The sequence below is a fragment of the Metopolophium dirhodum genome, chromosome 3 (genome assembly GCF_019925205.1).
Source record: "Metopolophium dirhodum isolate CAU chromosome 3, ASM1992520v1, whole genome shotgun sequence".
Lineage (NCBI taxonomy): Eukaryota > Metazoa > Arthropoda > Insecta > Hemiptera > Aphididae > Metopolophium > Metopolophium dirhodum.
The window spans coordinates 11449085-11454985 of record NC_083562.1 but is presented as its reverse complement, the minus strand read 5'-3'; positions in this window follow the sequence as shown (position 1 = coordinate 11454985).

Below are 5901 nucleotides of genomic sequence, written 5' to 3'. Positions count from 1 at the left end.
TTGCCCGCGGCTGCCAACACCCTCTTTCAATTTTTTTTTTGGTATGTAACTCTAGTTGAATTTTTTGTATATACTTTTTGAACATTGAAAATCTGGTGCTCTATGAAAAATCCTTCTTTAATGAACTAAATATTTTGAATAGTTTTTTTCTGTTTAAGATTCTGGACATTTTGGTTTGAAGTTTTTAATTTTAATTTTTTCTTGTTTTCTAAAATGCTTTTGCCCGCGGGCGCCAACACGCTCCTTCAATTTTTAGTTGATTTTTTTGTATAAACTTTGTAATGTGTATAACTACTATAATATTTTTTTTTAAATTTTTTTTGTTTTCTAAAATGCATTCGCCGGCAGGCGCCAACACCCTCTTTCAATTTTTTTTTGTTGTTATGTAACTCTAGTTAAATTTTTTGTACATACTTTTTGAACATTGATAACCTGGTGCACTTTGATAATCCATCATTAATGAACTAAATATTCAGAATAGTTTTTTTTTGTTTAAGATTCTGGACATTTTAGTTTAAAGTTTTTAATTTCAATTTTTTTTTGTTTTCTAAAATTCATTTGCCTGCGGGCGCCAACACCCTCTTTCAATTTTGTTTGTTGTTATGTAACTCTACTTACATTTTTGTATATACTTTTTGAACATTGGCAACCTGGTGCTCTATGAAAAATCCTTCTTTAATGAAATAAATATTTTGAATAGTTGTTTCCTGTTTAAGATTCTTGACATTTTAGTTTGAAGTTTTTGATTTCAATTTATTTTTGTTTTCTAAAATGCTTTTGCCCGCGGGCGCCAACACCCTCCTTCTATTTTTTTTTTTTTTATGTAACTCTAGTTAAATTTTTTGTACATACTTTTTGAACATTGATAACATGGTGCACTTTGATAATCCATCATTAATGAACTAAATATTCAGAATAGTTTTTTTTTGTTTAAGATTCTGGACATTTTAATTTAAAGTTTTTAATTTTAATTTTTTTTGTTTTCTAAAATGCTTTTGCCTGCGGGCGCCAACACCCTCCTTCAATTTTTTTTTTGTTATGTGACTTGTTGAATTTTTTGTATAGACTTTGTAATGTGTATTCCTACTATAATATTTTTTTTTTTTTTTTTTGTTTTCTAAAATGCATTCGCCTGCGGGCGCCAACACCCTCTTTCAATTTTTTTTTGTTGTTATGTAACTCTAGTTAAATTGTTTGTATATACTTTTTGAACATTGGCAACCTGGTGCTCTATGAAAAATACTTCTTTAATGAACTAAATATTTTGAATAGTTTTTTTCTGTTTAAGATTCTTGACATTTTAGTTTGAAGTTTTTAATTTCAATTTATTTTTGTTTTCTAAAATGCTTTTGCCCGCGGGCGCCAACACCCTCTATCAATTTTTTTTTTTGTTATGTAACTCAAGTTGAATTTTTTGTATATACTTTTTGAACATTGAAAATCTGGTGCTCTATGAAAAATCCTTCTTTAATGAACTAAATATTTTGAATAGTTTTTTTCTGTTTAAGATTCTTGACATTTTAGTTTGAAGTTTTTAATTTTAATTTTTTCTTGTTTTCTAAAATGCTTTTGCCCGCGGGCGCCAACACCCTCCTTCAATTTTTAGTTGAATTTTTTGTATAAACTTTGTAATGTGTATAACTACTATAATATTTTTTTTTAAATTTTTTTTGTTTTCTAAAATGCATTCGCCGGCAGGCGCCAACACCCTCTTTCAATTTTTTTTTGTTGTTATGTAACTCTAGTTAAATTTTTTGTATATACTTTTTGAACATTGGCAACCTGGTGCTCTATGAAAAATCCTTCTTTAATGAACTAAATATTTTGAATAGTTTTTTTCTGTTTAAGATTCTTGACATTTTAGTTTGAAGTTTTTAATTTCAATTTTTTCTTGTTTTCTAAAATGCTTTTGCCCGCGGACACCAACACCCTCCTTCAATTTTTTTTTTTTTTTTATGTAACTAGTTGAATTTTTTGTATAGACTTTGTAATGTGTATAACTACTATAATATTTTTTTTTAAATTTTTTTTGTTTTCTAAAATGCATTCGCCGGCGGGCGCCAACACCCTCTTTCAATTTTTTTTTGTTGTTATGTAACTCTAGTTAAATTTTTTGTACATACTTTTTGAACATTGAAAATCTGGTGCTCTATGAAAAATCCTTCTTTAATGAACTAAATATTTTGAATAGTTTTTTTCTGTTTAAGATTCTGGACATTTTGGTTTGAAGTTTTTAATTTTAATTTTTTCTTGTTTTCTAAAATGCTTTTGCCCGCGGGCGCCAACACCCTCCTTCAATTTTTTTTTTTTTTTATGTAACTAGTTGAATTTTTTGTATAGACTTTGTAATGTGTATAACTACTATAATATTTTTTTTTAAATTTTTTTTGTTTTCTAAAATGCATTCGCCGGCGGGCGCCAACACCCTCTTTCATTTATTTTTTGTTGTTATGTAACTCTAGTTAAATTTTTTGTACATACTTTTTGAACATTGATAACCTGGTGCACTTTGATAATCCATCATTAATGAACTAAATATTCAGAATAGTTTTTTTTTGTTTAAGATTCTGGACATTTTAGTTTAAAGTTTTTAATTTTAATTTTTTTTGTTTTCTAAAATGCTTTTGCCTGCGGGCGCCAACACCCTCTTTCAATTTTTTTTTTGTTATGTGACTTGTTGAATTTTTTGTATAGACTTTGTAATGTGTATTCCTACTATAATATTTTTTTTTAAAATTTTTTTTGTTTTCTAAAATGCATTCGCCTGCGGGCGCCAACACCCTCTTTCAATTTTTTTTTTTGTTATGTAACTCTAGTTGAATTTTTTGTATATACTTTTTGAACATTGAAAATCTGGTGCTCTATGAAAAATCCTTCTTTAATGAACTAAATATTTTGAATAGTTTTTTTCTGTTTAAGATTCTGGACATTTTGGTTTTTTATTTAAATTTTTTTTCGTTTTCTAAAATTCATTTGCCTGAGGGCACCAACACCCTCTTTCAATTTTTTTTCTTGTTATGTAACTCTAGTTGAATTTTCTTGTACATACTTTTTGAACATTGATAACCTGGTGCACTTTGATAATCCATCATTAATGAACTAAATATTCAGAATAGTTTTTTTTTGTTTAAGATTCTGGACATTTTAGTTTAAAGTTTTTAATTTCAATTTTTTTTTGTTTTCTAAAATGCTTTTGCCTGCGGGCGCCAACACCCTCTTTCAATTTTTTTTTGTTGTTATGTAACTCTAGTTAAATTTTTTGTATATACTTTTTGAACATTGGCAACCTGGTGCTCTATGAAAAATCCTTCTTTAATGAACTAAATATTTTGAATAGTTTTTTTCTGTTTAAGATTCTTGACATTTTATTTTGAAGTTTTTAATTTCAATTTATTTTTGTTTTCTAAAATGCTTTTGCCCGCGGGCGCCAACACCCTCTTTCAATTTTTTTTTTTGTTATGTAACTCTAGTTGAATTTTTTGTATATACTTTTTGAACATTGAAAATCTGGTGCTCTATGAAAAATCCTTCTTTAATGAACTAAATATTTTTAATAGTTTTTTTCTGTTTAAGATTCTGGACATTTTGGTTTGAAGTTTTTAATTTTAATTTTTTTTTGTTTTCTAAAATGCTTTTGCCCGCGGGCGCCAACACCCTCCTTCAATTTTTTTTTTTTTTATGTAACTAGTTGAATTTTTTGTATAGACTTTGTAATGTGTATAACTACTATAATATTTTTTTTAAAATTTTTTTTGTTTTCTAAAATGCATTCGCCGGCGGGCGCCAACACCCTCTTTCATTTATTTTTTGTTGTTATGTAACTCTAGTTAAATTTTTTGTACATACTTTTTGAACATTGATAACCTGGTGCACTTTGATAATCCATCATTAATGAACTAAATATTCAGAATAGTTTTTTTTTGTTTAAGATTCTGGACATTTTAGTTTAAAGTTTTTAATTTTAATTTTTTTTTGTTTTCTAAAATGCTTTTGCCTGCGGGCGCCAACACCCTCTTTCAATTTTTTTTTGTTGTTATGTAACTCTAGTTAAATTTTTTGTATATACTTTTTGAACATTGGCAACCTGGTGCTCTATGAAAAATCCTTCTTTAATGAACTAAATATTTTGAATAGTTTTTTTCTGTTTAAGATTCTTGACATTTTAGTTTGAAGTTTTTGATTTCAATTTATTTTTGTTTTCTAAAATGCTTTTGCCCGCGGTCGCCAACACCCCTCTTTCAATTTTTTTTTTTGTTATGTAACTCTAGTAGAATTTTTTGTATAGACTTTGTAATGTGTATTCCTTCAATAATATTTTTTTTTAATTTTTTTTTTTGTTTTCTAAAACGCATTTGCCTGAGGGCGCCAACACCTACCTTCAAATTTTTTTATGATTTTAACTCTAGCCCAATTTTTTAAACATTGGTAACCTGGTGCTATACGAATAATCCTTCTTTAACGAACTAAATATTTTGAATAGTTTTTTTTGTTTGAGATTCTGGACATTTTAGTTTGAAGTTTGTAATGTTCATTCACACAATATAATTAATTTCAAATTTTTTTTTTAATCATGTTTAAAGACTTATTTATAATTATAAGAAAACTTAACACCGAATTATTAAAATCATCCGGTTTCAATGAACTTATGGAATTGGAACAAGCATTTAAAGGCTTGTAAATTGAATAACATTAAAAATGGTGCAGGACGAACGCAAGATATAAAATCTTTTTTTCACTACATTTAAGTAAGTACTATAAATAATTCTATTAACAAAATATTACGTTGTTTTTACTTTTTACCCAAAATAGTGCTTAAGTATTACAATTAATTTCAAAATTTACAGAAATATTATGATACCTAATTTAAAGAGCTTTTTTAAATATATAAGTAACTTAATGTCTTCATGACTTATCAGTTCATCACTATTTAGGTAGCTGGTTTAATATTTTTGGTCAAAATCGTAGTTTAATACAATTTGTAAAAAACATTATAATATTGCATATTTTTTAAATAATTATAATATGAATCTACATATTTTATAGATTTTTATTGCTTATAAGTCCAGGAACTACTTATCAGTTAAACCTAGGGCTGGGATTTGTATGTAAATACATATTTTTACTAAAACATGATAAATTATTTATTGCAAATGATAGATTCGTTTCACATGTTTTGCAATGAAAAAGATAAAAAATAAATATTTTATTTCATATAATTTTACATATTTTTTCATAATTTGTATAATGTCTGCTTTAATTTTACATATTTCGTACATTTTGACAATTTTGGTGGTTTAGTAGTAGTAGTACTGTAGTAGTATTGATTAGAAATTAAAAACAATGAATTGCATTATTCAAAAATGATTTAGAATTGTATTTTAATTTAACACGTTAACATATTTTTAAATTTTTCTTATTACATATTTTTTATTTTATACTACAGATTTTGGCTATTTTAATTACATAAAAATGTACTTAATTTTGGTTTTTTATTACATATAAATCCTAGCACTAGTTATAACAACTTATGTGTCTAAAATATAAAATACCTAACTTTTGTTTATATTATGCAAAATGCATTAAATTTAATTTGCTCCCGTCTCTGTTTTCTTTTAAATATATTACCTACCTAATTTAATTTTTATACAATAAGATTTTGAATCATAAAAATATATTAGGTAATTATGTATCAACAATAAAACTATTAGGTATTTACTTTTATTTTAAAAGAATTCCAATTATTTCAATAAAAAAATATTCAAATTTACTAAGTTGGAGCCGGTTAACTTTTTTTCTCATGAGGATCATGGTTCATGGTTATATTAATAATGTATCCACATTAATTCATTTTATTATATTCACTCAATTGTCACAATTGACTTTAAACCGTTAAAATAAGTA